This window comes from Pelodiscus sinensis, chromosome 33 (genome assembly GCF_049634645.1).
Source record: "Pelodiscus sinensis isolate JC-2024 chromosome 33, ASM4963464v1, whole genome shotgun sequence".
Taxonomy (NCBI): Eukaryota; Metazoa; Chordata; order Testudines; family Trionychidae; genus Pelodiscus; species Pelodiscus sinensis.
The window spans coordinates 1,285,499-1,306,289 of record NC_134743.1 but is presented as its reverse complement, the minus strand read 5'-3'; the positions used below and the strand labels follow the sequence as shown (position 1 = coordinate 1,306,289).

At 45.1% G+C, this 20,791-nt stretch overlaps 1 long non-coding RNA gene across 1 annotated transcript; it reads left to right on the top strand.

The window, feature by feature from the left end:
* The first annotated feature begins 6,954 nt into the window (after positions 1 to 6,954).
* Positions 6,955 to 10,118, top strand: LOC142823414 (uncharacterized). Its single transcript, XR_012898628.1, has 2 exons — positions 6,955 to 7,052; positions 9,976 to 10,118. It is a non-coding gene; the product is annotated as an uncharacterized LOC142823414 (long non-coding RNA).
* The last annotated feature ends 10,673 nt before the right edge of the window (positions 10,119 to 20,791 follow it).

The window sequence follows — 20,791 nt, the reverse complement described above, 5'->3', positions numbered from 1 at the left end:
GGAAGAGATAGAGAGGGCTTGGGGCTCTCAAGTTTTCCAATCAGGGCTGCTGCTAATGCAGCAGCAGCCAGAGCCCAAGACCCTATCAATTGCTGCTGGAGCACCACACACTTTGGGTAGCTCGGAGGGAGGAAGTGCCACACCCCTTATGCGCGAAGCCATGTCCCTTCTCCTCACCCGGGGTCCACAAAGGACATCATATGCAGAGACACAACTGGTTTTAATGAAGGAATAAGCCATGAACAGGAATTAATGACAATATTGGACTGCTCTCTGTAACAGAGCAGCATTCACCTCTCTTGAGTACCCCTTCTGGCTAAGCACATGTGCCTGCACTCTCTTGTCTGACTTCGGTGACACAGTCTCTGGCCGAGTCTCACTCATTGTGTGTGCTCATCAAAACCCCTTCCAGGGTACACATCTAATCGGAGCCTATCTTGGTTAGCTCTCTTATGTCCTTTCAAGTTTGTTCCCCACTCAAAGAGAGTGGTGTCCCCAGAGCTACCCCACCAAAATACAGCATTTTTGCCCTTACCTCAGGGCTTTATTTCAAAGTCCCATCACAGTCCAGCACTCGCCAATAGCTCTTCACAAGAGCTGTGTCCAGACTCAGGGGTTTTTTCGAAAGAACTTCCCCTGCGTCCAGACTCAAGCCGCGTTCTTTCGAAAGTAAATCGAAAGAATGCGGCTTTTCTTTCGACGGCGGTACACCTAATTCTACGAGGAAGAACGCCTTTTTCGAGGGAGATCCGTCGAAAGTAAGTGAGTGTGGACGGGGGGAGCCCTTTTTTTCGAAAGTATTGGCCTCCAGGAAGAAGCCCTGGAGGACAATCTGGGCCATGGGTTGCATGTCTGTGGTTCCTGGCTGCAGCCATTCCTTAAAGGGACAGGCACCCTCACAGCCACTTGTTGCAGAGAAGGAGCCAGAGCACATGGCTACTTTGCTGCAGCATGTCCCAGCCCCAAGACCGTCCTGGCCCTTCCACAGAGCCTTCTGGGGACCCAGCCAAGGGCTCCAAGCGCCGGGCACCATCCTGGTCTGGCGCAGAGATCAAGAGCCTGCTGGAGCTCTGGGGAGAGGAGGAGGCCTTACAGGCCCTCAAAAGCCGGCGGCGAAACACAGATATTTATGGCCGCATGGCTGAAGCCCTGGCCCAGAAGGGCCACTACCCCCGCACCCAGGACCAGGTGCGGTCCAAAGTAAAAGAGCTGCGCCAGGGGTACGTCAAAGCCAGGGAGGAGAGCTCCCGTTCTGGGGCAGCCCCCCACTACTGCCCCTACTACCCCGAGCTGAACCAGATCCTGGGTGGCAGTGGAGAAGCACGCACACCACGGCGGTTCGTACAGTCTGGATTGGCAGACCCCATGGTGGATGCTCCCGAGCAGGACCCAGAGCAGTCTGGAGACGGGGACATGGTCCCAGAGGAGGAGGACAGTGAGGAGACGGCGACCCTCACCCTGGAGCCAGTCACCCAGACCCCAGAGGCCTCCCAGGCATCATCTGGCGCAGGAGAGGAAGCAGCAAGTGAGTGCAGTGAGGTTGTGTAACACCCGGGGGGGGGGGAGGTAGGTGGGTGCACAGTGGGTGATGCACAAGGGAAACCTGTCATGCTCAGGCTGATGCCCAGGTCACACACACACACACAGTGTAACCTTCAGAATGTCTGATTCCCCTGTCTCAAGGGAGAGGGCATGCCCTTTTGGACAGCTGTTGCACACATGACTGATTGTGATAGAAATGTAGCCGTGTTACTCTGATCTGAGGAAGTGGGTCTGGCCCAGGAAAGCTCATCCCCTAATAAACCATCCTGTTAGTATTTTAAGTGCTACAGAGTCCAGTTTTTAGGACTGATTGTGTGTTCTTCTTTTCCTCCACAGCCAGACCAGCCGTGGAAGAGGGCCGCAGCACCCCAGCCCCACCTCCATCTCCATCTCGGGGACATGGGAGCCGTAGACACAAGCGTGTCTATGCGAACATCCTCAGGCAGCACGTGGAGGCCGTGCAGGAGCTGAACTCCATCCTCAGAGAGAGGGCGGAGGCAGAGGATCGCTGGCGTGACCGGCTCATGGACGAGCTGGTCCTGCAGCGCACGTCCCTGTGTGCCACTCTCAGGGAGGTCTGCGGCTTGCCTGCTCCTGTGCCTGGTCCTGCTCCTCCAGCACCCCATGACCCCACCCCACCAAACCCCCCTTCCACAACAGCATCCCTTTCCCTCCTTGGACCTCCCTCTCCCCCAGCCCCCCCAGTTCCCCAGCCCCTCTCTCCCCCTGGCCCTCCTCTCCCCCAGGCTTCCACGTCCTAAGAGCACCCCAGCCAGCCAACCGACAGGTGCACCACCCGATCCCGTAGCCGTGGAGCACCCCAAACACGAGGCCCAGGCAGGAGAGGGAAATCTGGCAAGCACCATGCAACCTGATCCCCTTCCCCCCTCCAGGTTTCCAGTCCCCTTCCCCCCTCCAGGTTTCCAGTCCCCTTCCCCCCTCCAGGTTTCCAGTCCCCTTCCCCCCTCCATGTTTCAAGCACCCCCATCACCCCAGATAAAGCACAAACAAAGGGTTCAACAAAATGTTTCTTTATTGTAAATAGTGTTTTCAACAACAAAAATGAAAAAAAAATGTGTTATGTTTGCTACATTTATACTATTGTTTGAGAATATGTACAAACATTAAACATAACATTTTATTTTGCAACACACCCTGGTGTTACTGATGTGTCCAAACAGGGTCAGGAGATGGGTTGTGGAGGGAAGCTTCTATTGGGCCAGGGCCCAGTCCCCAGGCAGAAGCCCCTAAGTAGAGTCAGTGGCCTCCACTGGAGAATTGCTCCCGGAGGGCCTCCCGGATGCCAACAGCAGACCGGTGAGCCTGGCGGATGGCAGCTGTCCGGGGCTGGGCAAAGTGCCTCTCCTGGCCATCAGCACCTCTACCCCACCCTGGTAGGAAGGCATCCCCTTTCCTCTCCACCAGGTTATGGAGAACGCAACACGCGGCCACCACCTCAGGGATGTTGCTCTCCCCCATGTCGAGGCGTGTGAGCAAGCACCGGAATCTGCCTTTTAAACGTCCGAACGCACATTCCACCTGGTTGCGAACCCGGTTAAGGTGAGCATTAAACTGCTCCTTGCTCGCATCCAGGTGGCCGGTGTAGGGCTTCATCAGCCACGGCATCAGGGGATAGGCGGCATCAGCCACTATGCACACCGGCATGTGCACATCCCCAACCGCAAACTCACGATGCGGGAAAAATGTTCCTGCCTGAAGCCTCCGGTAGAGGTACGAGTTCCTGAAGATGCGGGCATCGTGTGCCCGCCCTGACCACCCAACACAAATGTCCGAAAACTGGCCACGATGGTCGACCAGGGCCTGGAGGACCATAGAAAAGTAGCCCTTTCTGTTGATGAATTGGGCTGCTCGATGGGGCGGTGCACGGATTGCAATGTGTGTCCCATCGAGCGCTCCTCCGCAATTCGGGAAGCCGAGGGCAGCAAAGCCGGCCATGACGCTGTCCAGATCTGGTAGACAGATGAGCCTGTTGAGCAGCTCTGAATTGATGGCCCTCACCACCTGCAGAACGAGACAGACAACAAAATGTTAGAAGGGGTGCCTTATCTCTTAGGAGGAGAACCCACCGCCCACCTTCCCTCTCAAACACCCCGGGAATCCCCTCCTCAGAACCCCCCCCCCAACAATTCAGGGTGAGTGGAGGAGCTCCCTCCCACTCCCACTCCACTTGGCCCTTCCTGACAGTCTCCCTTCCCCCCACCCCAAACTGTGACTGTCCCCAGACAATGACTTACCTCCATCAGGATGGATCCTACGGTAGACCTGCCCACGCCAAATTGGTGTCCCACGGAGCGGTAGCTGTCGGGGGTTGCCAGCTTCCAGAGGGCAATGGCGATCCTCTTTTCCAGGGGGATGGCGGGCCGCAGGTGGGTGTCTTGCCGTTGCAGAGCAGGGGCGAGCCAGGTACACAGCTCCTGGAAAGTGGTCCTTAATCTGTTCTGTGGTCCTGGGGTTATTTGTCACATGCACAAACATTATTCCTACTGCTGATCCACCCATAGTGGACTGATATTGGATGCCTTGCTCTCATGTGAACAGATACAACGAACAAGCATTGTTACAGTTACCTGTACATGATGCTGTGTTTTTGAAAGGCCTGAACTTATGGAGCAGGCGTAGACAGTGAGGGATGCATAAAACTTGCAGAGACAGGAAGTGTCTCTGTGATGACCATGCCCTTAGCTTCTTGTGGAAGTGACCTCCTGTGCATGTATTAAATATGGAGTACTCTTGAACTGTACTGCTGTACACTTTCTATCTAGCGCAGTTGTATAAGACCCCAGTTTGCACAATGGTATGGAACTGGGGCTTAGCCACAACAGACCCTGAATCAGGGAGAAAGTTTCCTAAATATGTAGTATTATTACACTAGTTTCATGTTGGTACCTGGTCAAAGTAGGCTTATCTTCTTGCTTAATTATCTTCTCTGTTGTGCTGTGAATAAATATTACTTAATGACAGTTAAGGACCATCTTATTCTGAGTTTGTACAGGTCGTAAGGCAATGAGATTCTGGCCTATGACTGGGACTATGAGGCAGTACCGCAATACAAATAATCACATGCTGTGTGTTTATTTATGTTGGAAATAAGCCAGGACACTCTGGATGCAGGTGAAAACAAGCAGAGGATTTATTATACATCAGCTGATGGAGTGACACGCAGGGGTTACCCTGGTGAACACTGGTTAATTAACACAATACAATAGATTATATAGTCAGCAGGAGGACGGAGGAAAAATGATTTGATAGGTCTAGCAGCAAGACGAAATGAGCACATAAGCCAATAGAACTACTCAAGATTACATAATATCTCCGCCCATTGCAAAGTAACAGCTCGTTAATTAATATACAGGTGGTTATTGTTCAAATGCCAAAACATGTCAGCAAAACAGTAATAACATTTTAGTCTCCATAGATGATGATGTTGCTATAGGAGGCGGGTATGGCCTTGAGTTGGTGCAGCACTTGGTTCTCAGGCTTATTATCTAGGAGTGAAGCAAGACAGTTTAAGCAAATTTTATGAATGTTATCTCAAGCAAAATGTGTTACGTTACCAACTGAGACCCAGTTCGAGTGTTTTAGAACGTGGTTGCTATGGTGCCCAGGGTCTTTTACTGTCTGCAGTTCTTATCCTGACTGTGGTGTTCCCAGGCCTTAATCCTAGAATGGAGTTATGCTGTTTAGAGGCCTACTAGCACATTTAGGGCTGCCTCAGTTTACCCTACAATTTACCAGCACTGAGGTCACGGAGCCTTGCAGGTCCCTTTGGCTCTGGTTAGCCAGTCATAGCAAAAGGAGCTGTGGCTGCTGCTTCCCATGGCTCCCTTTGGCTGCAAACAGCAAATCGGATCCAATGGGAGCCACGAGGCTTTGTGGCTGCGGCACCAGTAAATAAACACACCAGTGTAGCCAGTTAGCAGTTTTCTCAAAGTGGTTTCATGGACCATTTTGAGTGTCACTGCTTTAGACGTCTACTCACAAATTCAAGGAATAACAGGAATAAGCAGTCAGAATTGGGAGTACTAATAGACAAGTCATAACTGAGCTTAAGTGGCATCTCAGATACTTGATGGGATAAATCTCATAACTGCAGTATTGGCATAGAGGGGTACATCTTGTTCAGGAAGAGCATATAGGAATAAAAGGGAGGTGGTGGTGTATTGTACACTTGTTCTGAGTTCCAGAAAGAGGCACGAGGCAGACCAGCTGAAAGTCTCTGGGTAAAGACGAAGTGGGGAAAACACATCCAAACCAGGAGGAGGAGGGAGATGAGGCATTTCTAGAACAAATAAAACAAATATCCAGACCCTTATAGTAATGAGGGACTTTACCTACCTAGACATCAGTGGGAAAAGTAATATGATAAAACACAAAATATCCACTAAGTTCTTGGAATGTCATGGGGACAATGCTTTGTTTCAGAAACTGAAGGAAGTAACCCAGGGCATAGGCATTTAAGAATTGATTCTGACCAACAGGGAGGAGATGGTTGTGAACCTGTAGGTAGAGGCCTATTTGGGAGAAAGTGATTATGAATAAGGCTGTGAATCATTCATGGAGGTCACAGAAATCATGAAACAAAAAACAGGACTATGTAGCACTTTAAAGACTAACAAGATGGTTTATTAGGTGATGAGCTTCCGTGGGCCAGACCCACTTCCTCAGATCAAATAGTGGAAGAAAATTGACACAACCATATATACCAAAGGATACCATCAAAAAAATGAACACATATGAAAAGGACAAATCAAATTTCATGTGTTCATTTTTTTGATTGTATCCTTTGGTATATACGGTTGTGCCAATTTTCTTCCACTATTTGATCTGAGGAAGTGGGTCTGGCCCACGAAAGCTCATCACCTAATAAACCATCTTGTTAGTCTTTAAAGTTCTACATAGTCCTGTTTTTTTTTTTCAGCTACACGAGACTAACACGGCTACATTTCTATCACAGAAATCATGGATTCTGTGACTTTCTGGGACCTTTGTGACTTCCACAGTAGTTGGCGTGGTACATCTCAGGGCATCCCTGGGGCCAGATGCTGTGCTGGAGCATTGGTTGGAGAGCAGTCAGGGTACCCTGGGCAGTTCACCCACCTGGAGTGGAAGTAGTAGTGGCACCCTAGCCTGCTCTCAGAGCAGTGGAGTCTGCTGGAGTGCTGCCTTTCCCCAGCACCTAAAATTTATTTAGGGCAATTTTTAGTAAAAGTCATAGACAGGTGACAAGTCATCTTAACCAGAGTTCTCTCCAGCAAAGTGACAGAGTCCCTGTGTGCCTACCTGGTCATCAACAGTTTATGGAATTTGCTTAGGTCACAAGGATGTCACAATAGTGCTTGTGTAAGTTTAACTGGAAGTTCTGGTTGACAGACTGAGAGGCCATCTATCTCTCAGTACTGGAGCTAGTTGGAGAAAGGATTGAGAGAAGGTGTTGAGGAAAGACTAAACCATGAATACATTTGTGAGTGAACAGGAGGTAATTGATAGAGGTAAGGGTCACTATTGTATTTTTTATATCCAACCTGTAGCCACACATACACATTCAAGAGCATGGGTGCATAGAAACGTGTAATATTCTCCATTTCTATGACCAGATCATTAGCTGCTGTAAATCCAGTGAGCCTCTACTGACTTCCCTTTTAATTGACTTGAGTTGAAGGACTGGCCTACAGCCTCTGAACCTGGAAACTTTCCTGACAACCTGTGTCACTATTGGATGTTATGGGGAAGGTCTTCTTTCCTTTCTCCAGTTGTTTTATGTTGTTAATATGGGTCCTTATTTTATGACTTCTGCATCCTTGGAGCCAAAATCTAGTGGTGCAAAGCATCAGAGATGGGAGAAATTAGAAGAGAAAACACAGAAGGACTTCTCTTCTAGCTGACTGTGTCTAGACTACAAAGTTCTATCACTTTTCTTTTGAAAGAGGCTTTTTTTCTGACAGTTGGCCCGTCTACACTGGGCCAAATGTCAGAAAAAAAGCCTCTTTCAGAACATCCCTTCTGCCTCGTAGAACGAGGTTTACTGAGATGCTGAAAAAACATGTCTGCTTTTCCAATATTTTTTTGGAAAAGCAGACGCATTCCTTGGACGTGGCAGAGCTTTTCTGGGATATCTCTGCTATCCTGGAAAAACTCTGCAGTCTAGATGTACCTGCTGTCTACTTAAGATATTAAGTGGATAGCTAGCATATTAAATGGAGGATAACAAAGCGTTTCTTAGCAACACTATTGCTCTTAATCCTTCACCATTACTATTGCAACTTTATGGGCAATGTAAGTTACAGTTCTGATTCCATCTGCATCTGGGTGTTGGAATCGAAGGGTAAGGATGGGTAATCGCCTAATCTTGAGCAATCTTTCATGGGAAGGGTAAATTCTGATCAATTCCTCCTCCATGCCTTGGAATGCTGTTACAATGGAGACAGATAAATATGGCATTTCAGATTTCTTGTTAAATATTAAGTCTCTAGGAGAATTTCTGCTGAGAGACACATGGGAGATAAAATCCTGATTTTATTAATACATCAACTATTTCACAGTTTCATAGAGTTTAAGGCTGGTAGGTCATTCGATCATGTACTTTAATCTTCTGTATGTCACAAACCATTACGTTTCACCTAGCAACCCTATGCTGAAACCAAAACTTGTCTTGGACTAAAAATTGTCACTCTTGAAGGGTATGTCAACACAGCAGTGTTAATTTGGAATAACTGATGTTATTGCAAAATAACATAGTCTGCATCTACACAGCAAGCCATTATTTCAACATAATGTCAAATAATGTCAAGCTGGAGGACTTCTTTCTCCGACTCCTATAACCCGCATTTTATGGGGAGTAAGGGAAGTAGGAGGAAGAGTGCTCTTTCCCCGACTTCCTGCTGTGTAGACAGCGCCAAAAGCCAAAATAAACTATTTCAACTTAAGCTGCACACTTGATAGCTCAAGTTGTGTAGCTTATTTCTGCTTTATCCCTGCTGTGTAGATGTGCCCAAGGCCTAGGAGACCAAGATGCTGTGTGCTGCAGACAGAGGATAGGAGAAACTGAAATGCTACCAATGCCTGAGGCCTTTGCAATGGTAGAGAAATGATTAGGTCAGAAATGCCCTGATGATCCTGGTGGTTGATCAGTGCCCCATACTCCCGAAGAAGACAAATTCCCAACCTCCCAAACAATAATCCCTGCTAGTCTGACCCAGGGAAAATTCCTCCCCACCCTCAAATCTGGAGATCAATTGCATCCTGACCAATGTTCTCTCCAATTCTACATGTAGAATACATTTTATGTGCATTGAGGCATGTACGGATGTGTACAACCATTAGAAACACATGTCTGCCACCCAAGTGCTCAGTTTACGGGTAACACTGATCCTGACTATGTGAGCAAGACTTACCAAGACTTAATCTCTGAGGCTTCACATAAAGGTATGGGGCAATCACCCTACCCATGGAAAACACCTAGCTAGATAATTTCATGGAGGTTAGGTCCATAAAAGGCTATTAGCCAGGGGATAAAATGGTGTCCTTGGCCTGTGTTTGTCAGAGGCTGGAGAGGGATGGCAGGAGATAAATCGCTTGATAATTGTCTTCTGTCCACCCTCTCTGGGGCACCTGGTGCTGGCCACTGTCAGCAGACAGGATACTGGGCTAGATGGACCTTTGGTCTGACCCAGTACGGCCGTTCTTATGTTCTTATGTTGTGCATTGGGGGAAAATCTTTTAGGGTCTCTAGAGGCAACTGGACAAATACCTATTCCATGTGTCTTCTCTGCAAGTATTTAAATTACCATAAAATAAAACTGAAGCCTTTTTTCAAAACAGAGTGCATAAAGTTTGACTTCTAAATTCATACAGTGGGGTCTTTAAAAAGTGGCTTGATTTTCAAGAGATACTGAACCCCTAGAAGTTCTTTGCACCATCCATAGGTAATTCTGGGTGCTCAGCACTTTTGGAAATGACACCCTGACTAAGCAAAACACTTCAGCATGTGTTTAACTTTAGATTTATTTGTTGGCATTGAGTTAGGCATGTGATTAATTTGTTGAATCAGGATGTAGGCGTGTTAATATGGATTTAGGAGTTTTAGTTTAGGCACCCAGTTTTAAAAATCTTGGCTCTAAATTATTCTGTGTGCTATCAAAATGCCTAAATTAATAGTAAAGGTGGAAAAGATTATTTTATGTGGGGATCTTATTTAAAAGGAGCAGCTTTTCCTTATTATAATCCGTCCCCCCACAATAGCTCTGCAAACAGACATGGTCACCATGAGGGAAGAAAAGGATTTGCATGATTCCCAGGTCCACTTATCACCATGTCTGGTCTCCTACAGAGTCTTTACTAGATAGTGAATTAAAGACACAAGCCCTGAATCCCAACATCAATGATAACCAGCAGAATCCTTTCCTTTAATTTCAGCTGTTTACAGCGAGGTTGTTTTCCTCCTGGACCATATGGACGATCAAGATAAGGCCTCTATTGCCCTTCAGATTGTCAAGATAGCTGAGACCAAACTGGCTGTCGTTGTGACTGTTCTGCTAGAAAAGCTTCAGCAGGATGAGGTAGGGCAGTTTCATCAAATCACATCTGTTTTCCATGTTTCCACTCCAAATTCTGTTTGACTTCATGGAAGTAATTCAATACAGAACTTGGCTCAGCCCACCTTCAGTGTAATCAGTATTTACCCTTCTGTCTTCATGCAAAACTCATCATGCAAAATTCTGTTACAGATCAGGATGATATAATAAAGAGACACTCAGAGGAGCACTGTCCTTTTGTACACACTGGAGTACATGGGCTGTAGATTATAAAAGTGCACTGTAGGGGTATCTATAATCTCTTATAGCAGTATTTTGTCCTCCTTTAGCATCTTCATCCAAAAACCTCAAAGCACTTACCTACTTACGCATGAATTAGGTTTTACAGCACCTTTGGGAGAGTGATAAACATCCCCATTTACTGATGGGCTGTGTCATGGGGAATTAAATAACTTGCTCAACACCACATAGTGAGTTAGTAGAAGAATGGTGAATAAAACCCATGTGAACTGACTCTCTGCTCTAAACCCAAGACAACACTTCTTAATTATAATGACATATGATTGGGATATAGCTCTGAAGGGTTCTTAAATAATCCAAACCCCTTTTTCTTTTATTAATACTCGCATCCAGCAAAGTCCATTTCTCTATTAAGGGTCAACACAGAAGGCATTTTAGTTTCAAGTACCAGGAAGCCAAGACAAGCAGTTCATTTCTGGCTCGCTTGAATAGTGTGGGGCGCTTGTATTCATAAGTTATCAATTATGATTTTCAATTAAAAATCCTCCTTACATTTAAAAATGAATGGAAAGAGGCAGAGCCTCTCCCCACTAGAGCAGTAATAATAGCAGTTTGCAGCAGCATCCTTTAAAAGCACAACCACTGGAATGTGTAGCCAACCATTGGCTTTGAACATTCCAAAGTGCTTTATGACCTTAGCAGGCAGTTCACACCTTCAGCTGCCTGAATTCAGAGTTATAGACTCACAGGAGACAGATGTGAAAGGCTTGTTGGATCATCCAATTTCCCAGCAGTGCCTTTTTCATTTTTTGGGGCCAAACCAATTTTAAAAGCTCCTAGTGACTGGGTTTCCACCACTTTCCAATGAAGACGATGTAATAACCTGATAGATGTCTTATAGCTGGGGCATTTTTCCTGATGTTAAAGTCTAAATTTTAGGTCTCTGATACTGCCCCCTGCTGTGCAATGTACGTGCTGCAGGGTAAGAAACACTGACTCCTAAGCATCCTCACTCCACAGTGCATGCTATGCAGCAAGGAGGTGGTGGCTGGCTGGAGTAGGCAGTCACGGTTGTGCTGACTCTGTGGAGGAGAGCTGACCTGATCTGAGCCCAGGGGAGTCCAGTTGTTTTCCCACTGTGATGTGATACGATTCATTTTAGATCCAAGAGAAACCAGGACACTCCAGGGATACTTAACCACTTTCTTATTTATTGCAAGCTTTAAGCAGTTATGACAGTTGTTTAAGTTTTACAAGCCTTAAAAACAATTACTACACAATTTAAACCTTAAATGCCATACATTCTAAAGCAATAAGATAGTGCAAAGCAATGCAAAAGCAATTAATAAAAGAGCTACTATAATACAATAAGAAAGACTAGTTCACTTACACTTCACCCGTATGCTACCTACAGTAGCAGGCAGGAGGTCAGGGTTCCTTTTCTTCCCATGCATTGGAACACCATGCACTGGATCACCGGTGTGAAGGGCCTATTTACTTCTAGTTACATCGAGCAGGACCTGTGGGTCAATCCTGCTCATTCCCTCCCACGGATTGTTCTTACTAAGCCCATTTTATAGCAAAGCGAGACTTGGTTGTTCTAATAATATTTACCAATTGATTACGTATTGTGTAGGATATGGAACATGCCCAATACCCTATCTGGAGTACATCCTGTCACTCAGGATGTTGCTGCTATGTGCATAGTTGACAGTTGTATGGCTGCATCTGTAATTTGTGGTTATCAGAAACAGAAGTACCTGTACAAGATTGCTTGCCATGTGTTCTTGACATAGTCTCACGTACCATGCTTCATCTGCATTGTTATGCAAAACATTCCTTCCTCTCACAGCTTCTCCCATGACCTTGCCTGCATGCTTATGTGCACCAGACTTGAGACAGGCCTGGGTTTTGCTTGTTAGAGATCCGCACGTGTTAAAGGGAGACGTGGCCATTTATTGTCAAGGCAGGCTCCCCTACACCCACCCAACCTCACCCTGATGCATGAGGTCAGATCCCATAGAGGTTGCAGGTCTCTATTTAAAAGTCAGTTCTGCTGGCCTCCCTGCACTTTTTAAATTTTTCTCCTGAATTACTTCCAAGCTGTTGATCTTTTCTGGGGAATGTGGTGCCAAAAAAGTGAAATAAGCCAGAAGCAGTCACACCTCAGATGAACAATGAGAAACTGTTGTCTTCCTGCTTTATGACAAGATTCCTGTATGTAACAAACCCAACCCAGATGGCTGACTTTTTTTTTCACTGTCACTCCAGGTCACTTGTTGTTTCCCACTTTTCTCCCTCTCATTAGGTCAGTTATATTGACCCCCTCTCTAGGTGCGCTAGTTTGCAGTTCTCTGAAATCAGTCTTGTTCTGCTCAGGTTTCTAATTTCTCTGTGCCCCTCTTTATTATTTCTCTGTCACAACTCATACCTTCAACTCCTCCATATTTAGTATCATCTGTGAATTTGAACTTTGATGGACCCCATAAAAGAGACCTTCAAGTGTGCTACTGTCAATGTAGAGGTAACTCCTGAGCTAATTTTCCCTAAAAGCTGCAGAAGATTTACTGCAGGAGTTGGGTATTTTATCATTGTATTTACAAATTCTGTCTGGAGTGGATAAAAAAAGGCATGATACTAATAATAACAATAACAACAATAACAATAATAATAATAATAACAACAATAATAATAATAAATGAAATTAGATAAGGGGGCAGTGCAGGGCCCTTATTCTGATTAAAAATTTGTAAATTGCTCAGCTTCTTCTGAAATACTGCTAGCTGGGGTGATTGTGGAGGGCATAGCAAGTTTTATACAAATGAAGACTAGGGGTTACTTGAGTGAGTATGCAGGCTGTGGAATCAGTGTGGTCTAGTGGAGAGGACTCCAGATAGTGAATCAGAAGACCTGAATTATTTTCCTGGCTATTGATCTGCTCTTTTAGCCTGGGCTAGTTGTTTCATGTTTAGATTGTAAACTCTTTTGGGCAGAAGCTTATTAGCGTAAGTGTTACTATATTGCGTTACTATATTAGCTTATAGCATTACTATATTGTCATCAAGGAAACATTTTCCCCAATTGTTCTTTTATGTTTTGTCCCCAGAAAAACAGAGTAGACATTTACTGTATCCTGGAGAAAGTATTACAGCAGGATGCCCAGGTCCTAAAGAGAAGGCTACTGAGCAAAATAATAACACTTGCCTCAAAGCACATGAGAGAGACTCAGGTAAGTTAGATTAACGGAAGTGTTGGAGCATAAGCTTTTGTGGTCAAAGACCCACTTCACTGCTTTTGCAGATTCAGACTAACACGGCTACCCCTCTGATACTCAGGTAAGTTAGTTTTCCCTATATGCTAATGACAGGAATGAAAGCTTAAACTAATTAAAACATTGTTTGTAAACTATATACTGAAACTCCAGGATTAATGACTGCTAGGGGCCCACAGATCCCCACACCGTCCTCCAGAAATCCCAGGTCCTAAGCAGCATGTGACTAGTTTCATCTTGTTCAAGTTACACATGTGCTTAAGTGCTTTGTAAGGTCAGGATATTGTGACATATATCAGATGCAGAGAGGCCTACCGTTTCTTAACAAGCAAGTATTTTGTGAAGTCTCCTAGGGATTTCATTATTGATACTGATTTTGTGTGGAAGGTGCTCTGATACTATGGTGTTAAGCAGCAGGATGAAACCTTTAAACAGAATCGGAGCTGTTTCCAAAAGAAGCAGTATTTGGATTTAGGGTATAGTTTATTCAGGAAAATTCTCTGAATATCTTGAAGCTGCCCACCTCCTCTGAAGGAAAAATATCATGTCACTATGATAGCCAATCATCCACCACAAATAGCTAATAGCGAATAGTCTAAGCAGCTTGCAAACAACTGAAAGGCTGACAAGTGTTTAGCCAAACGATTCAATGATTATTTATGACTCATGATTCTGTTCTCAGAAAGTTGGGTGGAAAACAGAAATAAGAACTTGATTCATTTGAGCAGCATTGGCTGGTGTAGTTGGCTTTAATCACTTCAGTCTCTCTCTTTTTGTATTTTTTAAGGAAGCAACAAATGAACTAAAAGTGGCAGCGAGCAACACATTAGTGGCTCTGGCACGCTGCTATTTCAGTGAGGTGATGTATGAGCTTCAATGTCATCTGAATCCACTGAAGCTGTCTGACGTGTTCACTTTGATTACGCTGGGCAACCTATCATCAGCCTATCGTAGGTCAACTTCCATCTTTTGTTTCAAAGTTATTGTCCTCCATTTAAGGACAGAGGTTCACGCTCTGTACAGCTACACAGAGTGCTATTTGGGGGGCATGAGATGAACTGCTGTGGCTGGTTCCAGTTGCTAGACCATGAGCTATCCACACCAAGGTGCAAGCTCTTATGCCCCATTTGAAGTTCTTAAAGGACAGGATTGAGGAAAATCAGGTCTAGTGGAGCTCTTCTCCATTCCATTTCTCATCCCTCCCCAGTGCTCTCTCTCCTACTCTGGGAGAGGATTGGGCATCTGGCACAGCTGCACATTGGTGGAGAATGCTCCTCCTCAGGGTAAATCCCCCACTGATTTTTTACTTCTGCCTTATCATTTGTGTACGCAGCACAAAATGACCTAGGAGCCCATAGCATCCGACCCAGCGGTGTTTCTAAATGCGATAGTAAGAAGGCAGATAACAGTCAATTGTCTGTCTTCCTTTTCTTCTGGTCCTTCTTTTCAGCACTCAAGTGCATTCCTTTTGTGGGAATGACCCTGTACGGCATGAGCTCCATGCGGATGTTAGACGACGAGAGCAGGCTGATGCAACAATTTTGTGGTGGTAAGTGCCAGCACTTATTGCAGATGTCCAAAATGGATATTTAGGGGCCTTGGTACAGAGTTAAGTGACTGATCGTTTACAAACAGGCTCTGAACTGGATTGTACCAGGGGCTGAGTCCTCATGCTCCTGTGGCACTCAGTGGAGTTGAGAGTACTCCTTACTTTGCTGGAGGTGCTGAGCATTTGTAAGTTCAGGCCCTTTATGACTTGTGGATATTTTAAAAATAAACAAAAGCTGATGCTGCCCATGTGCCAGGAAACTCCTGGGGGAGAATGTGCAGGCAACAGACTGAATTACATTTAAAAATTTCCCGTTTTCCAACCCTCCACCCATTCCTCCTCTTTAGTTGCTTAATTATCATCTCCTTTCACCCTCTTTCTCTGTCCTCTGGTCTTCTCCACTTCTCTCTTCCTTTGCTTTTTAGTTGATGCTCAAGTAAGGCCACGTCTACACTATGCAGAAGATCAATGCTGCTGCAGTTGATCACCAGGGTCCAAATTAGCAGGTCTAGTGAAGACCCACTAATTCGAACTGAGTGGGTGCTCCCGTTGGCACCGGTAGTCCTGCTTCTCATGAGGAATAACACTCCTGTCAACCTTCCACTGTGTGGACAGTCTGAAAACACGATTTAAGATACGTCAACTCCAGCTACATAATTAACATAGCTGGAGTTGCGTACCTTAAGTCAACTTTCCCCTTTAGTGTAGATCAGGCCTAAGGGATTAATCCTACACCTTTGAGATAAATGGGAATTTTGCCATTAGCTTCATAGAACATAGGATTGAGCCTTAATTTTCCTTTCAAGGGCAGCGGGTGCATCTAATTTTAGGGCAAAATGCTGTCAAATCTCAGTATAGCTAATAGGAGTTAGGGGCACTGAACATCTTTCAGACAAACTGTAACCCAACAGGAAATCATACAGTTTTAGGGCTAAATAAGCAATAACTGCAGAGGACATGAATCATTCAGAAAACAGCTGGTCAAAATATTTTGTTTTTGTATTACATTTTTCATATTTTTTTCCAAGTTGATGGAATATTAAACTGAAAAAATGTCAATGACAGTTTTAATCAGGATGTGTTCAGTGTTTTTGTGCAGCTAAAAAGGTGGCTGAAATTTGTTGATTTTTGAAACATGTGAATGATCTTTGTAATTTGAAATTTTGAAAAAAACAAGAGTAAACACTTTTAATTTAATTTCAACTACCTTTACAATCAGCTCTAATTAACAGGTAACAAGGGAGAAAAAAATATGTTTTCAAATGATGGGAATTAAAAAGAGATGGAGAGAGACAAAAGAGAAGAAAGCCTTTTGAGAAACAAGAAACGGAAAGGAGGGAAGAGAAATCATTCAAAACTGTTATTGGATTTCATCAGCTGTTCCTGAATTGGGCATGGAATTGTAATAAACTACAAGCCTGGGTGTGTCCACTGATAAAACAACGTATCCTTATTACTAGTGCATCCTTTTCATATTGCCTGTCTTTTTTCCTTCCATGCAGTTCTGGAAAAATGGTCAAGGGCAGTAAATGTATATTTTAGTAACTGGGAAAAGTGGCCATTTCCCAAAATGGGTAAATCTCAGTTCTGTGATGAAATTCTTCCCCTCTATCGTCATGTGACAAGCAAATGGACCACATGTGAAGATTTGGAGGTGAGAATTGTAGGCTTTCTAAACCTTTATGAGAAATTGTATTGTTAAATTCTCTGTGTATGGCACTCTTTGTGATGATGGAGTTCAATGGCAGGTTCTTTGGGATAGAACGGAGTATGATGTAAAACATTTAAAAAAGATTATAATGTCACAATCTCATGGAAATTCTGTCTGTACATAGTGTACATAGATTCCAGTTTTGTCACCTGACATGCAGATGAATATAGGAGAATGGGCTAAATTCATTCCTGGCAGATGTCTATTCAGTTCCAGTAGAGTTACAGCAGGAATGAGTTGGTTTAGTGTGCATACTAATCTGGGGAAATATCCCACTTGGGAAAGTTGTGAGGTGCAGTAGAATATAATTCTGAAACCAACACCATAGCTGTGTCTAGACTGGAAAAACTTGCCAGCTGTCTACACTGGCTGCTTGAATTTCCGGAAAAGCACTGACGATCTCATGTAAGATCGTCACTGCTTTTCCGGAAATACTATGCTGCTCCCGTTCAGGCAAAAGTCCTTTTCCGAAAGACTTTTGCGCAAAAGGGCCAGTGTAGACAGCACAGTAGTGTTTTCTGCAAAAAAGCCCCGATCGCGAAAATGGCAATTGGGGCTTTTTTGCGGAAAAGCGTGTCTAGATTGGCCACGGACGCTTTTCCGCAAAAAGTGCTTTTGCGGAAATGCATCCTGCCAATCTAGACGTGCTTTTCCGAAAATGCTTTTAACGGAAAACTTTTCCGTTAAAAGCATTTTCAGAAAATCATGCCAGTGTAGACGAAGCCATGCATGAGTCTTAACTCTTTACCAGGAAATATTGAGATAGGGCTGTTTCAACAGTGGAAAAGGGAAATTGCACTCGTCAGCAGTAGAAAAGATGGGCCCATTGCATGATATTGAATGAATTTGTAGGAACATAAATTCTGTGTCTCTATGTAGCTCAAGCAGGCCATTATCAAAGCCCTTGGTACTATGATGAGCCTCCTCCTGCATAAAGAAGAGCATCAAGATAAGGTGTTTGAACAGATCCCATGGCTTCTTGAGCAATATAAAGAGGATGTTAATGTTTTTCATGTCACCAAGGTGAGATACTTATTAAAATAACTATCAATGTGTGCGCATAGGTGAACTGCACTAGCTGCTACCAGTGGCGTTTCCTGGTCTACATAGTGACTTGTTAGATAATAGATAAACACACAAGTCTTGATTTTATAGACATGGTGACCCAGGTGACAAGTTTTGTAGGTAAAAGCCTCTCATGAAAAGTATCTTCTGTTTCTGGAGATGATAAGGAGGTAAGAAACAAAACACCTGTTCCCTCCCCCCCCCCCCCCCCCCCCCGCCCCATAAGATACTCCCTCCTTGTGATTTACTGGTACATCCTATCAACTCTGTGTCTCTCTTTTAGATTATAAATAAACTCCTCAGAGCAGGGGCTGCTGTGTGTTGTCTCTGGGCAGTATTAAGTAAACTGCCAGTAGCTGAAAATTAATACTAAGAAGGCCTGAATTGCATTGCTTTAGATTCTATAACTAGATAGATATAAAATCACTGTCTATTTCATCTACCGTTGTGTACAGGGCTGTTGTAGCTGTGTTGGTTCAAGGACATTAGAGAGACAAGGTGGGTGAGATAATATAATTAAAGATATTATTTCACCCACCTTGTCTCTCTTATTTCATCTACCCTCAGTATCACATGACCAAGGTAACTCTTGTCTGCTGATAGTGAGAGGATGGAGTGAGGGCAGTTGGCTTCAGTAGTATGATTGAGCATGCTCAGTCTCTGTGAGCTGGCTCAGTACAAGCCAAGCAGCAAATCCAGGGCCACAACCCTGCTGCCCTTCCCCCCTCCCCACTTCCTCCATGGTTTACTCCCAATCTATGTTGGCTTTCTGGTCCAGAATATGTGGTTGCTTTTGGGATTGGAATGCCCGTGACTTTGAGGGAATCAATGTCTCATGGACTTGACTAAAAGTATCAAAGGACTACACAAGAGCCTAAATGTAGTAAAATATGTAGATTTCATCAGAGATATCCTGGAAGCTTCAAGCAGCAAAGAAGAAAAGTGTGTAGGTACAGGAAGGAGTTAGACTGTCATCTCATTATCAATAGCCTGGAAGAGAACATAAAATCATCATTGATAAAATTGGCAGATGAAATAAACATTGGGGAGTGGTAAATAATGGAAAGGACAACTCACTGATTCAGAGTGATATAGATCATTTGGTAAACTGGGTGCTAACAATAAATGTGCATTTAAATATGGCTGAATGTAAATAGATGCATCTAGGAACAAAACAATGTAGGTGATACATACATGTTGAGGGATGCTTCCTGAGAAACAGTAACTCTGAAAAATATTTTGGGAAACTTGGTGAATACTCAGCTGAACATGACCTACAAATGCGATGCTGTGGCCAAAAAAGCTGAAGTGATACTGGGATGCATACATGGGGAAATCTCAAGGAGGAATACAGTGGGAAATGCAAAGTTCATTTCCACACTAGAACTGACCAACAGATATTGGTAGATACCCCTGATACCGGCTTCCTGTGAGAAGAGTGCCTTTCACACCCTGCTTGGCTTATAGCAATTCAGCAGGATGCCATTTGGGCTGCACAGAGCCTCAGCCACTTTTCAGCAGCTCATGAACCAAATATTGCAAACATATATGCAATATACAGCCGTGTGCATTAAGAATATTGTCATCCACAGCACCAGCTGGGGGAAACACCTCTGACATCTTAGCAAGGTATTGTAAGCCCCAATAGATGCAGGACTCACTGTGAATCCAGCCAAGTGCCATCTTAGTGAACACAGTAGGAAGGGGAAAACTATAGCTCCTTGATAAATAAGGTCTAAGGCTTGTGTGACTGCCCCACCTCCATGACAAAGAAACAGGTGCCACAATACTTCAGACACAGTGGCTGCTTAGTACTCAACTTCATCACACTGGGCACCCTATTATTGGACCTGATGAAGAACACCCAATCACAGAAAGTCCAGTAATCAGAAGACTGTGAGGAAGCCTTCCAGGCCCTGTGAAAACAGCTGAACCAAGAGCTGGTCCTATCCCATCCAACTTCACAAAGCCTTCTATCCTTCAAATGGAGGTCTCGGAGGTAGGACCAGGAGTGGTACTATCTCAAGAAATAGGTGGGAAGGAGCACCAGATCCTTTATCTCAGCTGCAAGCTGTTCTCCTGAGAGACCTGCCGCCCTACTATAGCAAGGGAGGCCCTGGCCATGAAGTGGGTGATTTACACCCTGGGGGTATGTCTACACTACAAAGTTAATTCGAACTAACGGATGTTAGTTCGAATTAACTTTGATAGGCGCTACACTAGCGCTCCGCTAGTTCGAACTTAATTCGAACTAGCGGTGTGCTTAGTTCGAACTAGGTAAACCTCATTGAACGAGGACTAAGCCTAGTTCGAACTTACTAGTTCGAATTAAGGGGTGTGTAGCCCCTTAATTCAAACTAGTGGGAGGCTAGCCCTCCCCAGCTTTCCCTGGTGGCCACTCTGGCCAACACCAGGGAAACTAGTCTGCCCCCCTTCCGGCCCCGGACCTCTTAAAGGGGCACAGGCTGGCCAGCACCCAGCTAGCAGACCCTGCACCTGGCACAGCTCGAGCCAGCCACCCGCTGCCACCCAGCCATCCCCCTCTTCCCGGGACCAGGCTGGCGGCTCTCGGGAGCCTGCCCAGGACCGCACCCGCCTGGTTTAGTGCGGACATCATGGACCTCGTCCACGACCTCCGCACTAAGCACAGGAAAGTGGCCGTCTAGGGCAGGAGAGCTGCCAGCCTGGCCACCTAGGAGCAGGTGTGCATGAAAATGAAGGTGGTCCACTGAGACCCCCAACCCTGAGCCCTGAGCTTACAATGGGCGTATTGGGTCATACCAAAGGTCCATCTAGCCCAGTAGCCTGTCTGCCGACAGTGGCCAACCCTAGAGACCCTGGAGGGGATGGACCGAAGACAG